The sequence below is a fragment of the Alligator mississippiensis genome, chromosome 1 (genome assembly GCF_030867095.1).
Source record: "Alligator mississippiensis isolate rAllMis1 chromosome 1, rAllMis1, whole genome shotgun sequence".
Classification (NCBI taxonomy): Eukaryota; Metazoa; Chordata; order Crocodylia; family Alligatoridae; genus Alligator; species Alligator mississippiensis.
Window position 1 is genome coordinate 233,552,547 of NC_081824.1, and position 20,479 is coordinate 233,573,025.

Genomic DNA, 20,479 nt, shown 5'->3' on the forward strand with positions numbered 1-20,479 from the left:
AAGAGATCAGCGAAAAAAAGGTAGAGAAGTGAAGGAAAACGGACTGGATACACTTATTTCACTAAATCAACAGAGAGGACTGCTGGGGGGGGGGGGTGGAGAGTTTCAAGTGGTTACTGAGGTAAGCATTTGTCATGGGTTTCTGTATGAAGGAAAAGAGTTCTGTTAGTGTTTATTTTGTGAGAAGATGTATGTCATTTAAGGATTTTAATATATGTAGTTGTATGTTTTTGATATGTAGTTATTTTTGTGATATGAAGTCTTGGTAAAACAAGGGTGCTTAATATGTGAAGCTTTGTAAATGTAGGGTGATAAGTGTGGTTTTAATACATTTTTTTTTTAAAAAGGTTCCCATCAGCATGTTTGCCCCAGATGGGCCATGTATTTTATAGTCATGCTTGGTGTTGGCTTCATTTAATTTATTTCATGATTGGTTTCCATTACGGGGAACATATTGCTTTTTAGCAGCAGTTCAAAGATAGACAATGTATTTTATGCAGTTTCCTTGCATGGGGACATAAGACAAGGGACTTCTTTCCCCATGCTGTTTGGGGTAAAAGACCTTGTCTTGTATGTGAGTAAGTATGGTAGATAGTAAGTTTTTTCCTAAAAGACTCAGCCTTCCTGTGGGTCTGTAAAAAGCCAAGCACTAAGGAGAAGCAATTTTGGATGAAGCTGTTGTAGCACTAATCACCATATTCACCAGGCAGGAGGAAGCCCCCAATATCTGACACCTCCCCAGATTAGTGAAGCCAGGCTGGCTGCATGGAGACATTCAGCTCCTGCAGTGATGGGTGCAGTGTAAGATCCCAGTAAGAACTTCATTAACTCGGGGGAGTTACTTGTATCCTCCGAGTTTCAATGAGAATAAATTTTTGCCTTTGGTGCATTATTCCAGTTTCTGTAGCAATGGGTGATTCTTTTGTAGTTAAGGTTGTGGCTGTGTTTCTGCTGTACGCCCAGTTTTGCCCCTTGGTAAGGACCAGAAGAAATAATTATCTGAGCTTTGAATTTGGAGGTTAAGTTTGGAACTGAAGTAGAATTTTTTTTACCACGTTTGAGTGATTCTCTGGTGTCTGTAATGAATTCTTAATTGTACATAGAGGAGTCAAAGGAGTCACATTGCATTTATATCACTTCAAATGAAAGTGCTTCATTTACAATTAAGAATGCAATTATACAGCCCAAAGAACAGGTATATTTACAATGCAGTTTTCTGTCCTTTGGCTTGCTGGACAAACTAAATTGCTGACTATTGGTTCCTGGTTTTGGAAGGCCTCTGACCTCTCTGGCTGCCCTGAGCACAGGTTCTATACAGAGAAGGAATGCATGTGGTCATGCTTCCTGATGCTGAGTTGCGTCACTGCAGTGACCTCAGCACATAGGGTAAAATCATTGAAAAGAAATGACAAAACTCACATTGACTTCTAAGGAGCCAGGATCTCACCATTCATCTCCTCCTCCCCCTGCCTCACCACCAAGAACCCAGGACTAAGCATGTAGCTCCCACTCCAAAATGACCATCTTTCCACTTTATCACACTCACCACTATCCAGCTTCTGCTTACAATGCTGGTATCTCTATCACCATCCTTGGCAGAGCACCTAGAACTCTGACTGATCATGGTGAAGGCAGGGGCTTATGATCTCACGCAAATAATGGTATCATTCTGCAGATATTCCTTGTTTTAGTGGCAGTGTGAGTGCAGGAAGTTGGAAAATAGCAGTAAATAGAAGTGCTGTGGTTTATTGGGTACTCATAGGCTGTGGGAGTAGGAACATATATATACTTATGATAGAGAAATATACTTTAAGGATAAGAACCCATAACTTCTCTATGCATCACATACCCATCATAGAGATGGGGATAGCGTCCTTGTCCTGCCTCCTAACCATGTTGTGAGGTTGAATACATTAAAGGCTCAGAGCAGCCATTCTGAACTAGGAGTACATGTACCCCCAGGGGGTACGTGAAGCCTCATCAGGGGGTACGTACCGTTAGATATATTTCATACATTGTCTAAGACAGGTTGAAGGGCCTAAAAAATTGATTTCCCATTGAAAGGAGGTACATGAAGTCTCACTCTGAGACCAAGGGGTACGTCGACTGAAAAAGGTTCAGAACTGCTGGCTTAGAGGCTCAGCTGCTGTAGTAATGGGGGCCATGTAAGTGCCTTGGATAGATAATGGGCCAGTCTCTCAGCTGCATAAATCAGCTGGACTCCAATTTAGCCCAGTGATGCCTATAGGTTGGTGGATGGGCTAAAAGCTTGGGTTGTCCACCTGCCATTACATGTAGCTGTGGAGGTAGGTGTGTGTTGGAAAGAATAACAGGAGAGATCTGTGTTGAGCATGTCAAGAAGATGCATTGTTTGTGTTCAGGTACAGTCCCAAAGCCCCATCCAATTACCAGGAAAAGATTCCCCTTGAATTTGTTGGGCACTGTATCAAACCTTTCAAAGCCAGTGTACAGCAAACATGGGCAGAGGCATACTTGGGCATTTGTTTTCCATAGCTATTTGAACTGGGTGTTTTTTCTGAGTATGCTGGTGAAAGGTATTTCACCCTGAAAGAGACATGGTTCCTGGTTTTAGTGCTTTAATTTTATGCAGTAATTGCCAAAAGATGTCCAGATGGCAAAGTATTTTTATAGTGTTGCCTTTCAGAATAGGTAGGTGTATTTACTTTCAAGCTGGGTGACTCTTTCAGATGATTAGTTTGTTACCTGAAGACAAAGCTTTTGGAGTGATTAAATAATTTGCAAACTTGAGTCAAGTTCACTGAAGAGTTTTGGCTGAAAACATTGGAATCATTTCAGAAAAGTCTCAACATTTCAAGTTTTACATAATGAAACTTTTTTGATTTTTTTCCATTTTGAAACTTTGGAGACTAAACGATCTAAATGTAATGAAGCCCTACCCACCCAAAAAGTTTAAAAATGGAAATGGGGAAAAAAAGACATTTTATTTTACATAGAGCAAAGTGTTTCCTTTTACCCCAAAGTTGTATTTTGTTTTCTTTTCTTTTATTGATTTAACAGGACAACCAAAACTTATCCCCAAATGATTTTTCTGTCCTCCACTGAACTGAAAAATCAGTTATTTACATTGGTCTAATTTGCATAGAGTCATTTTGTTTCCCTGTTTGATTCTGCTAAATATGTGATCTAGTGTTTCAGGTACTGGCTGGGCAATCATGATACCTGATTTTTATTCCCAGCTTTGTCTAGCTCTATGGCCCTGCTTTTCTTGGGGCCTGTAAGCACTACTATAATGCAAATCAATAATAATACAATTTGTACATAGATCCTTTTACTTTCAGTGCTGACAATTAAACATTTAGCTGTTCCTAATACATGTGTTCTTAAATCACTCCTGTTTGAATTAGTTGCCTTGCCTTATAAAACTCCCAGTACTTCACTTAATAGGTCAGATGGAATTTCAATAGATGTAATAGCAATGTTCTTTTTAAACAAAGCCTAGTTTAATCAAGTCAGTTAATTAAAAAGAATGAAATGCAAGCAGGAGAGGGGTTTTTTTTTCCCCCTATGTTTTCTTAAGTATTTTACTTTATAATGAAAGACCTGTGGATTCACATCCTGATGGTAATTTTTCTTGCATAACATTCCCTGCATACATTATTATTTTGTTGGTTATAGAAGGGGAAATAACTAAATTAATATTTTAAGATTTTTTGCAATTCATGGAAGCAAGGGAGCCATCACAGACTTGTAAGATTGCAAGCAGACATTTAACTCCTATAGTTTTGTCTGCAGCTCTTCAGACCCTGTTTTTTACCTGGTCAGATCATCTTTCTGACTTGGAAGCTTCCACCTCCATTTTTCCTGTGATTCAGAAGGAGACAGGATATGCCTGTGGACACAGTTGATGAGAAAAATTGCAGAGCATTGTTGAACCCAGAGTTTTGCAGTAAGGCTTCAGTTTCCATGAGCCTCCCTTGTGAGGTATCCCGAACAAGGGTCAGTGTTGCTCCTTGTCAGATATGTTGCCGGAACACAGCTCTGTGAGTGTTGCCTTTGGGTCCTGATCCTGGCTTGAGCAGGGGGATGGATTAGGAGGCTTCTTGAAGGTCCTTCCAGCCAGACCTATTTTTCTATGATTCTCACCTGTGAGAAACCTTAATTCTGGATGCCTGGAATTTATAGATGCAAATGAGCTGCTAAAGAACAGCCTTCCAGTATCACTATGTCTCTGCCTGGGTGGAAATAAACATCACCTTTTGTCACCTTTGTGCCTCCATAAAAATGTTTATGGCAACACAAAGGCTAAGCAAACCGACATCCATATCCCTTCTCACACCATAAATGTGTCCACAACAAAGATGATATCAATTTGTGCTACTATTTAGCAGTGGAAGTCTATTTACTTTATGGCCTAGAGCTGTCCACACTCTTCAGTCACCCCTGGCAGGTGCTCCAGGGATTTGAGGGGCCTGATCCTGCATGCCCTGGGAATTCTGACACAGGTTTGGGTCCCTCAAGCCTTGGGAGTGCCTGCCTGTCTTTTCCCACTTACAGAGACATGCCCCCAGGATCTCTGGGGCATACCTTGGTAATCTGGAAAGTTAGGGTTTCTTTACTTATCGAGATGCACCCTGGATATCCTGGGGCACATCTTGGTAAGCGGGGAAAGCTGGGCAGGCCCTGTCACAGCTTGAGGGGCCCAATCGTGTATAGGAATTCCCAGGGTGCACAGGACCAGGCCCCCCAGGAGAACATGTTGCATGTTGTCCTGCAGCATCAATGAGCAGAACAATGAGTGACGTGTGTTTTGCACAGTGAAGTGGCACAGTCCTGGCTCAGCTGATCTGCTTCACTTGGCAACATCTATTTGTAGCCTAGATTACAGCGTAAGGAAGGCTGTTCTCATAAAAGGGACATGGGGGTAGGGAAACTGGAGCAGTGCATGTACTGTTGCAGGTGGGAGGAGAGGGGAGGTGAAGGTTGTGATAGGTAGAACTGTAATGGAGTGAAAGGATCCATACTGTCTGTGGACTAAGGATAGGAGGAGGAAGAAGGGCTGAACAGGGTAGTTGAAACAAGCTGTCAGTCACAGGGACAGGGGTGGGTACAGCCAATGTCCAAAATGCCTTTGGAGAAGGGGTAAGACTAGGAGGTGCCATGCTGGCTGTACAGGAGGCAGAGCTTCTGTTTGACAGCACAGACAGAAGTTACAGAAGACACTATATTTTGAAACATATTTAGCTGAACATTTATGCAGTGAGGGTTCAGATTTAAGCCCAACTGGCCCTTTTTGAAGCAGTCTGCAGCCATGCACTTGCATTTGGTCATGGCTATAGATTGCTTTCTGCAGCCAAATAATACCAAAACTGACACTTCTATCTGTACCCTCAATGTAGCTCTCTCTGTGCTGCAATCAAAAGTCTGTGGTGAACTGATCTAGGCTTCTCAGCTGTAGTCAGGTAGCTCAAAGACAAGTTACCTCTGCTGTAAAGATAAGACATCAATTGCATTTTCTAGCCAAACCAAAATAGGCCATGTAGCAGTTTCAGGCTATCGCCATTACTATATCAGGGCTTGATCTCAAAGGTTGCACACAGCCATCCCAAGCCAGGCGAGCTGCCCTTCATCAATGTTACACTGATGCAACCCTGTGCGTGAAGCACAGAAGGAAAAACAAGTATCGGGCAGACTGATTCCTGGAAGAGCTCTGCCTGAAGAAATTTCAGGTTCCTACTCCTAAAGTGAAGCCCATCTAGGAATAGGGCAGCCCATGACTTGTCTCTCCAGTGTTTGGCTCTAATGATGGGCAGTAGAGACAGGAAGTGGGTGCAAAAGAGCAGGATGTTAGGTATAGATGGCTATTCAGCAGAACAGGTATATTCAGCTAAGGCTGGACTCGGAGGAAATCGACTTTGAGTGCTGATGTTCAGGAAAGTTTCCAGAATCTGCTTATGGGGAATGAGTTAAGGGACTTATCATGTGGGTAGCTGGCAGACTTGATAATAGTGTAGAGCCTTCTAAGAGCCTTCAAACTGTAAGAGCCTTCAAACTTAGTAGCAGCTGCTGCTGTGTTACAGTATTCTTGACTGAGAGAGAATACAGATTGTAAGCTGACAGGCTAGGAAAAGCAGTCCCTTCTCTGGGCACCTCATCTCTGAAGTGCTCTCCCTTTGACAAATGCTCCATTCTCCTCTGCACCCCTATTGCCTAAATTCCTGTTTGGCTTGCATGTATTTTTAGAGCACCTTTCAGCATGGTTGTCTGCTCAAGAAGTCTCCTGTCTGAAATACTCATGCTCCTTGCACTTGGGCTGCAGACTCAGGGATGGGGGAACCATATGCAGGCAGTTAAAACAAGTCTGCTTAGCATAGACAACAACAGCTACCATATCTGAACAGGAGGGACTGAGGGTTGGAGACCTGAGACTGGGATTCAGTAAAGCTGTGTTCCATTTCTGGCTCTGCCACCTTTTCTTTGTTTTTCAAGTCTTTGGCTTGTAGCCCTTTTCCTTGTTCTTTGTCCAGCTGGATTGTCAGTCTCTATCCTGAAAAGCTATTTTTTAGCAGGTGCCTGTACAGTACCTGTAACAGCGGGCCCCTGATCTCAGCTGGGGCCTTGAGGCATGACTGTAATACAATACTGATAATAGCTTAATAGAACATTGCAACTCAGCCTGAAATTTCTGAGCTGAAAGCTGTTTTTTATTTTTTATTTTTGTTTGTTTTTTAATGTGAAAATCATGAGTAGCACTGCTTTCACCTCCAGAGATCTGGGTTAGAGCACTGACGTTTGGTTCACTAGCAGAAATAGGTTCAGGCTAATACTCTTCATTTGTCAGTATGACAAAGCAGTGACAATGCCAGGTGCCAGTCAGTTGCCTGACTTTTCTTAAAGTGCCAGAACTTGGTCTAGAAAACAAGCTGTGTTGCAGGTTAGGATGAAGGAACAAGGCAAGATTTGTGCAGGGAAATTTGTGCAGAACTCAGACAGGGCCAAGATAATTAAATTTACTCCTTGTCAAGGAGTCAAACTGAGATTCTCTCTCTCTAAAAGGCAAGTCATATTACGTGCTTACATTTCTTCTCTGTTTCCTTTTGAAGCTTTGCCGAGGTTCTAGGCAATGGCTGTTACTTTTATAACAGTTTGTTGTCAGTATATACTGAGAATAGTCTGTACTGTGAGAGGCTTGGCTCTTCAGTTGTGATACTGTCTAGTGTGCTTTGAGCTAGAGTTTGGCCTGAGAATTTTGGGCAGGATTCATTTTAGGATCTGTACATGAGCCACAAGGACCAAGAGCACTGGACCAAGAACAGGTCAGCAAAATCTTCCCACAGCAGGAGGCTGAGCTATATTGATCAAAGCAGCCAATGCTAACAAGAAACCGGCAGTATTGCTACTATATTGCTTTTAGCCCAGAAGGGAATGAAGTTATGTATGCACTGTGGGCTCAGTCCCCAGATTATGTCATTGAAAGAAGCTGTGTTAAAATGAATTAGGCCAAATCCTTAGCTGGTATAAACTGGAGTAACTCCATGGAAGTCAATGGGGCTGGAGCCTCAGCATCAGGAAGGCTCTAACTGGAGCATCGTGTTGAGGCTGTGTCCCTGCATCCCTACAGGCATATGCATAAATGGACATTCAAACAGGTTCAAATGTACCTGCCAAGATAAGAACTCCAGAGAGGAATTCTTGTTCATTAAATCTTCACTGATGAACCGCTTCACCCAGCTGGGTGGAATAGCATGCCACTTAGGTACCTAACAGGTAGAAGAGCATCTGTCCCCAAGTGGGTGCACAGCTTAGATTCTTCTCATTGCAATCCCAAACTGAGCCCAGTTCCCATCCCAAAATGGGATACCACTGTGCCTGTCAAAAGTGAGCTTGGAATCTGGTTTTAAAAACAAGACTTGGCTTTAGCCATAAAGGGGCAAAACCTATGTGTGAACAATCAAGAACATTGTTGCTGCCTGTAACTCTGCAACTCCTGAACTTCTGAAACCTGTGTCATGCTTCAGGAAAATAAAGCCAATTGTGTTTCCTGAATTTCCCCCTGTAGACAGGCAGCTAGCTTTGTGCTCTGATGAGCTGTGACTCATTAGTAGTGACTGTCATGATGATGACTGACATCCAAGTTTCTGGGTCATTGGCAGGCCTGTTTGCATCCTCCTGCTTGGTTCTTCTGGGATACACCCTGTCCTTAGGGGACCACTGTCCCCAATGAGAACTAGAGCCCAACAACAGCCAAATCCATGTACGAGGTTATTTATTGAGAGCAGGTTGTTCCAGATTTCTCAGCGTGGGCCTGACTTATCGAAATCAATGGTATAAATCTATGAGAGCAAAATTAGGCTCTCAGTGGGTGCTTCTGCATGAGATGCTTAATGCGCAGTAGCCTAATAAGACTGTGCAGTACCGTGCTGGGGAAAAATTGTGCTAATATGCTACTGCACAGTAGTATTAGGCTACTGCACAGTAAGCATTACTAAAAAACTGCACTGGCGCTACTGCACAGTAACTATAGTGTTGCCTTGTGGGGTCAGGCCAACTCTCAGGATCTCAATATTGCTCTGTTAGACAGGAGGGTGTGACACAATTGCACATATACACACACAAGTCAATTAAGTGCATATACACACACACATACACTACCAACTTAGGCACATACACATCCAAACCAGCATAGGCACATGCATACCTCTCACCAATTCAAGCACATACACACACCAAAAATTAGACAACAATCAGTTGTCAATATCCACACACTCCATACACATACACAGATCACTAATAAGTATATCACGCACACGATGACATATATGTATATTCACCAGTTCTCACACATACCACCCACCTATACATACACACAGGTGAGTTCCTAACTTGGATGGTACGGTATGTATGTGTGTGTTTGGGGTACTTGGAGGAAGGTTAAGGTGAGAGAGAAAATTTAAGGAGTGAAAGTTGCTGGAACCAGGATTAGAACAAGTAGACTAGAGAGAAGCTGGGCTGAAGAGCTGAGGCTTGGGGTTACTTAAGGTCAAGTGGTTATTCAAGGTCACTGGTGCAAGGGAAAAAGCCGGGTGGCAAGGAGGAGACAGCCAGGAAAGAGAGAGAGGCAGAAACCTGGGAGCTTGGGGCTGGAAACTGAGGCAGACAGCTGGGAGTTTGGGACTGATAAGTGGTGGCAAGGTGGAAACCGTCAGGAAACGGACAAAAACCTAACTCGGGGTTTCAAAATAACAAGTTTATTAAACAGACAACACACTACACAGCTCCATGAAGTTATTGGTTCCCCCCCCCCCCCTGCCAACACATACACATACAAGAACTTAGCTTAGCTTACCTAGTACTTGTAATCACTTCTAAGGGATAAAGGGAGCAGAGAGAAAGTCAGAAATGGTTGGGGAAGGGGAGGGAATACATTTTTAAATAAAAAAAAAGAAGAAAAACTGGAAAAGAAAAACTGGGGGGTTTGCTACAGTTGTTACTGCGCATTTAGTATTAAATTAAATGCACAGTAACTTCTGCGTATTAATGAACATGTAGACGTGCCCAGTGAAGCCTTAAAGAAATCTCATACTTCATTATTCATGGCGTAAAAATGTTCGTATTTTCACATAAGGCATTTCATTAAAATGGAATTTGGAGGAGATGGCAGAGACAGCTTTAACGGAGCAGCACACACAGAATTTTCCACACAGGTTATTGACCTATCTACAGATATAATTTAGGCTGTGTAGGCTTCAGGTTTGATTCAAGATGCTGAAAATACATATTTGAAAGTAGTTTAGTTTAACTCAATTAAACCCTCGTCTCAGAAAGAAAAAGCCTGGGTACATCTATTTGTGAGGTGGTGAAATTGTGTGGCTATTTTCTGAGAGTGCATGCCTACTCCATTCACAAGGACAAACACACAAGTGCTAGCACTTATTCTTCATATCCTTTCACAACCATTGACCTTGTTCCTACTGCACATCACAGTTTGGAGGTGCAAAGGTTGGTTATTGATTAAAACTCAAGGGCCAGCAGTTCAAATCTCACTTCATGAAAAAAAAAAAGATCAAAGCCACTTTCTATCATTACATTAAAATAAAAAGGGGCAGCATCTTGCCCAGTATTTGCTGTACTGCTAAGAAGTCTTAGAAGACAGGATTGACTCCTGGTAGTCTGTGGTAGGGTAGTCAACCATCTGCAGATTAAAATGACTTCTGGGTTAAGTGATTTTCCTGGAGCATATATCCCAATTTAATCCCTGTTGACCTTCCTTGAGATAAGTGAGATGGATCATTGCTTGGGACTCCTCTCTAAATGCGTGGAAGAATGCATTAGCTCTATTAACAAAAGAACGCCATGTAGTCATGAACATTTTTTTCTCCTTGCAACAATGTCAGAGACAGACTCAAGGGTGGAGTACCAACTGATACTTAATGACAAAAAAATTACCTATTAGTTCATGATGTTTAATTGTTATGTATGGCCAGTTCATCATTTCCTCCATTCTTGGCAAAATGCTTGTGGGTTGCGTGGACCCTCAAGAAGCGTACATGGTTAACTCTATGTGGTAATTGCACCCTTAATGTTTGGAGGAGCCATCTATGTGGCACAGTTCAGAAGGCTGGCCAGCTGGTGACAAATGCTAGCAATGATGTACACTGGGCTGTAGCTCGTAAGCAAGGATCTTCTCACCATGCTTACTGGGTTAGTTTGCCATCACTGTATTTCCCTGTTGTTCTAACCATAATTCAGAAAGAACTGTCATGTGATATTGGAGCAAGGCACAAGTCTAGGTTGGTCCCATGTGACTGGAGAAGAAGGAATGAAGTATTGATACTTAACAAAGGAACAAAGCAGTGACCTGGGTGATTGCAGGACTGCTAGTCTGACTTCAGTAGCATGCCAAGGCTTTAGAACAGGTATTAAAGGAAGGGAGGTAAATGGAAAAGAGGATAAAATGGAGCAAGGGTTTACTTTCAGCAGTGACCCAAAACTTGAGTATGCTGGTAAAATGTGCCAATGGCACAAAGTTAGAAGGCATCATCAAAACTGGAGAGAATCAGGAGATTGTACAAAAAGAACTGGGCAAATCAGAGGACTGCAGTAAAAAAATGGGATGAAATTCAGTAGTACAGAACACCAGGCCATGCCCTTTGGGATTAATAACGGGGGTTTTTTTGCTATAAGTTGAGAACTCATCATTTGGAAATGACTGCAAAGGAGAAGGCTCTGGGTATACTAGGTGATCACCAAATGACTGAGCCATCAAAGCAGTGTAGCTGTGGAAAAGGCAAAGGCAATCCTAGGGTGTACCAGAAAAAAGTATTTCCAGTAGAAACAGGGAAATATTGTTGCCATTGTGGAAGACCCAGGTAAAGATCTCTTTTGGAGTACTGGGCACAGTTCTGGCCGCCCATATTCAGGAATGATTGATTCTGGCTGCAGCAGGAGTAGAGAAGGGGTCTAACGATGATGGAGGAATGCAGAGTCTGTCACAGGGAAGGAGACTGGAAGAAATGGGTCAGCTCTGGCTGGCAAAACTAAAGCTGAGCGGTGGTATGATTGCTCAGAAATACATCATGGGGGCAGACTCCAGGGAGGGAGGAGTGCCACTGATGTTATAGGAAATGATTGTCATAAGAATGAATGGGTCATATGAAATTGGCCAATATGAATGAGATAAATAAATGTCAGCTGGCAACTTAGGAGAAGGTTCCTTTTACTTAACAGCCTACATTGAATGCTAGCCAAATTTGTGTTTAGTTTTCCATGACTCTTAGTAGTGGATAGGTGTGCTGGAGCTTTTATCCCAGAAACTTATCCAAAGTAAAAACACAGGTCCTTGCCTTAAACCTGGGGGATCTATCCTAACAGCTTGTGTGATGGAAGAGTATTTGTAGATGCACGCTTCTCACACCCGGATTCTAGAGCAGCTGCATAAACTCCAGGTGACCAACCTAATAGCTAGACTGTCCGTTGTAGGTAATTTTCTTTTCAGAAGCATCCCTTAAAGTCCCATTTACCAAAGATCCAGTTACTTGGGAACCTAAGACTTTCAAAAATGAGAGCTGATTCCCAGATTACTGTCAAACATTTTCAAATATAAGCCTATGTCTGTTGCTTCCCACTCCCTTCTTCAACAAGTGATTTTGTGTGACTCCAATTTTTGGGGTGGCTAATTCAAGTTGATTGAGTCAGCAAGTTTTCGAGAGGCTCTGAGCCCCCAGTTACTATAATCAGGTGTCTCAAGTAGGGTGCACAAACTCACTAGGTACTGTTAAAAAATGTCTGCCTATGTAAGTAGTAGTACCACTGTAATGTTGTTATAGCTGTCACGGACCAGGGAAGTAGGATTTGTTTGGTAATCTCTTCATGCCAACTATATAGTTAGGAGGGACAGTGGACAAGCTTTGTGGCATGAAATGCCCTTCCACAAGTCTGTAACTTCTTTTGGTGATTTCTCTTTGCTCTACAGCTTGACTGTTCCCTTGACTTCTTAAAAGACCATTTTTATTTGCATAATGGGGTTAAGCAAAAGCTGTTGTTCTACCTAGTATTTAGCTTAAGTTTTCCCAGACCTAAAGAAAGGCACTCTTTGCCTGAAAGCATGAGTAACATCTCTCCCAACTACATAGTTGGTTCAATAAAGACTCACCAAGATATTACCAAACAGATCTTGCTTTTTCATACTGTAGTAATAGGTTCCTCCAACTTATACCTTCCTTGACGTGTCCTGACCAGCCTGTATGACAGGGCATTGGGAGTCTGTGCATGTGGAAAGGTAGAAGCAGAATTAGCCTCCATTGTTTTCTCAGTGGAGCAAGGACCCCAGATGCTCCATTTGTCCCTAGTTGAGCAAGGACGCCAGGTGCTCTACTTGTCCCCAGTCAAGAAAGGACCCCAGGTGCTCCACTTGTATCTCCATCCACCCCTGGCCAATCAGTCTCTAGCATTGCTAGGGAGAGAAGGGATATGTTTACCATCCAGACCGTGGCATTGTAAATGCCCTCTCAGGGTGAGCCCCATGCTGCTTGTTATCTGGACCACATTCACACATTTAGACAATAGGAAGGGCATTTGACAGCTGAGCTTGAAGGCAAAAGATAAGGCTTGTTTGAAATTGCATTTTCCCAAATGCTACTTGAGCCAAACAATATTCTCCTTGTCAATGATTAGACTTCACAGAGAGGGACAGCCTGATATGTGCCACACTGTAGCAGTCACTCTAGAGCCCCAAGCAGCAGCAGTCCCTGCTCTTCATTATGTTTTGGGAGCTGCTTGTCATACACAGTTTATTCTAAATAAAGCCACATTTATGGAGCACTCTGTGGGCCTTTCCCCATGGTGCCTTCCTTTACCTGGACAAATACCACTGCTATGCATTCCTCTGAGACCTTTAAAGGATGCATGCAATATGCTCACTTGTGCCTATACATGTGTGTGAAGCCTGCTCTGACATATTCTAATTAGCACGCTCCGGCAGTCTCATCGTCACATGTATTCAGCATTCCCGTGTTTCAAAATGGTGGTGGGGGTGCTTTAAAGCTTATCAAGCGAACTTTATTTAAAGCACCCTCACTGCCATTTTGAAGTATGGAACACTGAATACCCAAGAAAGCTGCTTTAATTAAAGCTGTTCTAATTAAAATGCCCCCACTCTCCCCCAACCCCAGAGTACATGTATGGACGCTTCTGGAATGGGGCCAGGATTTCAGCCTTGTTGTTAAGCTCTAAGCACTCATCTGTTTGAGGCCTCCTTGGCTCTCTAGTGCAATACTGGGAGGCTGACCCCAGGAAGGAAGACAGTCCCATGGTTGAAACATTAAGTCTCAGGACAACAATCAGTGTGTCCACATCATGCTGGAGGATGCTAGGGAGAGAACATGTGCTTCTCCCCCTTCCCCTATCCCAGCTACTGCTCCACACATGTTGCAAGCTGAAAGAAATGTCACAAAGCAACACTGTTCCATGTCCAGTACTGGTCTCAGTCTTGGGTTTGTTCCTAAGGGTGCTCAACACTGCTGTTGTGACAGTGTACCAACATGTGGCACATAGAGACCAGGGCAGGACATGTTCACAGCTGTGCTCCCTGCCACTGTCTGTCACATCAGAGAGACAGCCTTAATTTTCAATTCCTGGCTCCCCAACACGTTTCCTGCATGACCTTGGGCCCATCACTTCGGAGCAGAGCCAATCAAGACCTTAGGTGCCTGAAGAAGGACTCAGGCAGAACTGGTGCTCCTCAGTCTGAAATTGTGATTGAAAAGCTCCTGCCCAGCTGCTGCCTGGTCTGGGAGATGGCACCTACCTGTTTGACTGTTAAGTTCCCTAAGGATCTCATGGGCTTTCTTTCTGCAAGCCCTGAACTGCCCCACTCAGGGTAGCTCACTGCCTGCCTCTTATCTAAGTCTATTAGGGATCCCTTATAATAGTCATACCTGTGTCAAGTGTCTCTGAAAGGCTGACCTGCTAGACTTTATAACAAAAGTATTGTGCCCCATGCACAATGCAGTTATGCCTACATTCATTAAGAACACATCAAGGTGATGCCGACAGTAGTGGTGCTACCCAATAAATAGTAGCCTAGTGGTCAGAACACCTGTCCAGGTAGAGGGACATGTGCGGGAGTCTATGTTCGACTTCCCAGGAGAGTGCCCCCACCTCCAGGCAATAGGATAGCCCTGGTGAGAAAGGTGTTCTCCACCCCTCTTGTTCAAGTTGGGCAGCCAATAGTACAAGAATCTTGGAGCCAGAAGGAGATCAAAGAAGAAGAAGCCTGACTCTGTAGCTGTGTGGTAAAGGTACTGCCCTGGTGGCATGGGGAGTCTTGGATTCCAGTTCCAGCTGCCTACTGGGTTTCAGTTGCTCGTATGTTATGTGGTGACTGTTTAATAATGGGGAATGCATTAAGAGATCTCAGATAGAGTAATGGTTATGAACATAAGAGATGCCACACTGGGTCAGACCCTTGGTCCATAGAGCCAAGCATTCTGGCTCTCTGTGGCACAGAGCAGATGTGGTTAAATTCCAGCCTCTGCAGCATCTTTTGACATTGAGTTCCACAAGTTGGTTCCATGCTGTTTTAAAAAGAACTTACCTTGTGCTTGTCATCTACATCAGTGACAGATAGAGTGACATGAATGAATGAATGAATGAATGAATGAATGAATGCCATGCTAGTGTTGGGAGAGGGCATTAGATGCATTGTACAGAGGTGGACGTGAGCCCAGCGCAGCATCTGGAGGACATTCTCTCCTGCAGTTGGCCACAACATAGCATTTCAGGGGGGCTTGCCTTCCTTTTACAGTCACCATAATGAATTACTTGGCATCCATATTACAGTGCAGAGTCTGCCCCTGCCCAAAGACCATTGAACATGGCTTACGGATAAGGGCAGGCATGTAGTGGCAGAGTGGTCAAGGCCTGTCCTTATAGATTGAGAGGTCATGCCTTGCCAAATGCTGCTCCCAGTTAATATAGGGACTTGATCATTTGGACAGAGGAGTTAAAGGCAGATGTTACAGAGAGGGAGAGGAGGCAAAGAGGCATCGCATAAATGGCTCGGGGCTACAGAGGAAGTCTGTGGAAAAGCAGGAATTGAATCCATATATCCTGGGTTCTAGACCAGTACCCTAACCACATCAGCCATCTTTGCTGTAACCAGAGCTTTCCCCCATTGGCACAGGGCACCTAAGAAGAACACCATAATCTGTTGATTCATCTTGCTCCTGATGCTCATCAGGAGCTTGTTTGAATACACCCAAGGCTCAAAGATCTCTGCCTTTGAACCAGACCCACTGACAGCACTGTAAAATCTTGTGCATGACTTGCCTGACACAGCAAACCAGTTGTATCATGCAAGGTGCTTAGCCTCCATACCAGCTTCAGCCTAGGAAAAAATAGCTGTTGATAGACTAAGCGCAGTAAACAGCTGCTCTGCTGTTCTTGCAAAGGGCTATTCAGCAAAGGACCAGCTGCAGCCTTTAGGCCCAGGTCACTTCCTCCTTTGGAATCAAGCCCCTGTTAAGAATATTCATTTATGAAGGAAATTAGCCATTGCAACCATTCCTGCAGAGGAGAGTTATTTAACATAGGCATCTGTCTCATGCCCAAATAAGCTGTTTGTAAACCCCTGACCTAGAAATAAATCATTTCCTATAGAGTCCAAGCCAGGAAATAATTTCCAATAGATTCTTTAAATAACTACTTAGCCATGACTGAGGTCCTCTTACAGGCAACCCCACAAGGGAAAGAATGTCTTTGGGGTGGGGACAGGCTCCTCTTCTCCACCTACCACATGCCTCTCTGAGTCTGGGGATCTGAGGGAGATCAGAACTGTCAGGAAGGTAGTTCAGTGATGCTCTAGGCTGCTTATAACAACCCCTTTGCTCCATGGCAGGGGTGCATTGAGTTCCTCCCTTCTTGGCAACAGCTCGAATCCATTTGAAGGGGTGCCTGCAGCAGCCATAGTGAAAAGATGTCATGAATAACAGTGAGAGTTTGAAGAGGAAATGTCTGGTGTTTTCCTAGGAGGTGACTGAGCATTCAGACTTAGAAATTCTGAGGAGAAGGCTGGAGCAGAATACAAATCCTTGAGGCCTGCTTCCATTTTTGGACTTGCTCCACCTAAGGGAGTCCTTTTAGCATAGATTTTTATAGTGGGGTGAGAATACTAAAGTGACATGCCCAAGGAAAGGCATGTCAGGAATTGACCAGTGAATACTTGTATTGCTCCAGAATCAATCACCTTGGTGAGGCCGCAGCTGGAGTACTGCTTCCAGTTTTGGGCTCCACAATTCAAAAAGGATGTGGAGAAGCTTGAGAGGGTGCAGAGGAGAGCCACGAGCATGATTAGAGGTCAGGAAAACAGACCTTATGATGAGAGGCTGAGAGCCATGGGGCTATTCAGCCTGGAAAAGCGCAGGCTCAGGGGTGATCTGGTGGCCACCTATAAATTTATCAGGATCTGGGGGAACGTCTGTTTACCAGAGCCCCCCAAGGGATGACAAGATTGAACGGTCACAAACTCCACTGTGACCGATTCAGGCTAGATATAAGAAAGAACTTCTTCACCGTCCGAGCCTCCAAGGTTTGGAATAGACTGCTGCAGGAGGAGGTTCAAGCACCCACTTTGAATGCCTTCAAGACACATTTGGATGCTTATCTTGCTGGGATCCTATGATCCTTGCTGACTTCCTGCCCCTAGGGCAGGGGGCTGGACTTGATGATCCTCCGGGGTCCCTTCCAGCCCAAATGTCTATGAAATCTATGAAAGGTGATCCCCATCCAGTGCCTTGGATAGACCCCCAGCATAGGAAGCAACCCATTTCTCACCCACACCTCTTTACAGCAGCTGCATGGTTAGAAAATCATGACCATTGTTTGACTGGCCTGACAAAAAGGACTGTCCTTCCTACAACTGAACTCAGAAAATGAACATCAGAAAGATGGGGCACCTGTTCTGAGTCTGACTAGGCTGAAAAGGGATTTAAAGCATTAAGCTTAATCCTTTTAGTGAAACTGAACCCTGGCTTCCTTGTTCATCTGCAAATTAGTTTAATTTTCTCAGCAGGATCCCACTGATTTGGGGCCAGATTTATCCCTGGTGTAATTTTACAGTATTCCACTGTGGTTGCATTTTGTTCCCCTGCATCTGTCCTATTAAATCTGTCAGAGTGAGTTCATAGCTAGTGTGAGGTGCCAATTTCAACATGCTAACCCAGGAGAACCTGGAGTGCCCTGAAAATAACAGTGACAGCTACCAAACCCTTCTTTCTTTCCTGTACAGCAGAAAAGCTTCCTGCATCATTCTTTATGTAAAAGCAGTAGAACAGCTGTTACAGAGGTTATAAATGTCTCCTTTAAGCCTGCACAGAGACAGCAGATATTGAAAGCCTAGTATTCTCTCAAGGAAATTGGCATTAAGGGCTGGAGTGTTGCTGACCATGACATACTACAGGTTCTCTTACCCTCCACTCCATTGACAGGAAATGGAGAAAGGAGACAATGAAGCTTCAATTAATAAAATATATAATTCAGCTTTTCCCCTGGACAGTACTTAGAATTGACCACCCTCCAGAAGGGAATTGGTTTTAAAGGGCCTAATCCAAAAGCCACTGGAGTCAATTGATGTTACAGGCTTATCATCAGATCTTAGGAGGGAGAGGTCATCTAGACTCCCCTGCTGATGTGATGGGCAACTCGGTAGTTCAAATAGCAGCAGCACCAGAGGAAAGTCAGTCTTCATGAAAAAAGGCACTTGGCCAAAAGTATTCTCTTGACTCATGGTATTCTCCACAGCAAAATACCTTCCAGCAGATGGGGAAACAAATATCTACTAACATGACAGTCAAACTAGAAATAATAACACTTAAAGCACTACTGCAGAATCAGGGGAAATCTCTGGGAAAATCCGGTCCTATTTGCACCCTGGGACAGATGCAGTCTTGCTTTGGGGCAGCATTTTCCAGACAGTTTAGAGGGAACCAGTTTCCCTTCTTCCTCAGATCATAAGGCTGAAATTTCAGAAAATAGTGAGCAGCTGCCAGGGTTGAAGGAAGGCAGAGAGATTAGCAAGAATTCAGTGGGTGTGAGGGGTTTGAAATTGCAGGCTTCTGGGACATGTAAAATGGTTATTCCCCTGCCTCCCCCCGCACCAGCTTGCCTTTTTAGGTGGCTTTCAGTATGATGTGCTGTATCACAGCCCAGACCAGGAAATTCTTTACCAAGGATTCCATGGTGAAGGAAGGCTGGCTTAGTGGTAAAGGTACTGCCCTAGTATTTGGGTAAACCCAGGCTCACTTCCCTGGCAGTGACACCCCATGTGACCTTGAGTAAATCACTTAGCCTTGCTGTGTGGCACCCATGAAGAGAGCAGGCCCCTCACAGTTTCCTCCAAAACTCTGGTCACCTGCAGTTCCTCTGATGCCAGTGTTTCCCAGCAGATACCAAGTGACTGAATGGGGTGGAAACATGGTCTGCCCTTCAGTTTGCCTTCAAGCCCACAGACACTGTCTGCCGCTGCACAGGGCTCACAGGTGACTCAATTAGAGGAGCAGCAAGGTCATCATTGACAAATATATCACATAGGCAGTATAGAAACTGCCTCTCTGGCCCACGTATCCTGACTTTGTTGGCAACCAAGACCAGCTGCTTTAAAGAAAGGTACAGGGAACAGCCTCCTGGCTCTCTGTCTGTCCCTGCATGAGATTGATAAACCTTTTACTGCTGGTGGAATATTGGGCCTGGTCCTCTCACTGAAGCAGCTCCTACATTTCAGGTCAGGGTTCAGTCCCCACCAATGGCCAGCTGTTGTACCATGTCAGGTGGTAGTCCAAACAGGGGCTTGTGTCTCTGAAGCTTGAGATAAGCCTGGGTGGGAGGAGAGAGCATACAGCTTTTCATACCATACTGCATATGGCTGTGATCTGACTACTGAAGCATGCATAAGTGCATGAATCTGCAGCCACCACTAAAGGTATAAGCATACTTTGCCAAATGAAGTGGATTAGCTGCTCCAGGATGTGTTCTGGCACTGATCCTTTTCATTGGGTAAAACATGGGTCACCTGTTTTCCTGCTCATTGATTATGTGGGACAATGAATGACATGTTCCCCACTTACAGAGATGTGCCCTGGAGTTTTGTTTTTGTGTTTTTAATTATTCTTCCTGAGATGCAGCATCTTGCATTTATCTGCATTAGACTTCATCTTGCTAGCTTCAGCCCAGTCTTCTTATCTATCAAGATACTTCTGAATTATATTCCTGTCCTCCAGTGTGTTGGCAATCCTTCCCAGTTTTGTGATGTCTGCAAGTTTGCACAAGAAATCCTCTATTCCAGCATCCAATAATAAACCAACTGAACAGCACTGGGTCCAGGGCAGACTACTGTGGTACTTCACTCAAAACCTCCTGCCATTCTGATAGGGATCCATTTATAATTACCCTTTGCCTGTGGCTATCAAGCCAGTTTTCTTTCCACCTTATAATAATTTTGTCTTGCCTACATTTCTGTGGTTTTTTTATAAGAAGGTCATGTAGGACCTTGCCAAAAAACTTGCTCAAGTCCAAATACATTGTATCCACAGCAGTCCCCTCATCCACCCAAGTAGTTACTTTGTCAAAGATGAAGATCAAGACCTAGGTGTCTGTTCTTTCTATTGATGGGTCATCTTAGTTGGGAAGCTTCACAGTGTATTCTTTGTAATATTTATGTTGTCTGTCATGGGGTTTGCACTTCCCTGAAATTTTCCTCCTTCCTTGGGGTGCCCTAGGGCCAAAACATAAGTTTTAGGTAGGCTTCAGCCTATCTGTATGAGCACTCCCTGGTTGGTTAAAGCAGAGCTGTCCAACTGGAGGTTCAGGTGTTGCATGACTTCCACAAAAAGTTAAATTGCAGCCTTCAGGGTTTGCCAGCCATGGACAAACCCAGAACCAGGGGGTGAGTGGCAGTGGTATTCACCCCCTGGGTTCTAGAGCCATGCCAACACTGTAACTCTGGCAG

General features: G+C 44.0%; 1 protein-coding gene across 4 annotated transcripts in view; it reads left to right on the plus strand.

Moving 5' to 3' along the window:
- Nucleotides 1-20,479, plus strand: part of SYNDIG1 (synapse differentiation inducing 1) — a 175,371-nt gene that overhangs the window by 11,738 nt on the left and 143,154 nt on the right. The gene's annotated exons all lie outside the window — the stretch shown is intronic.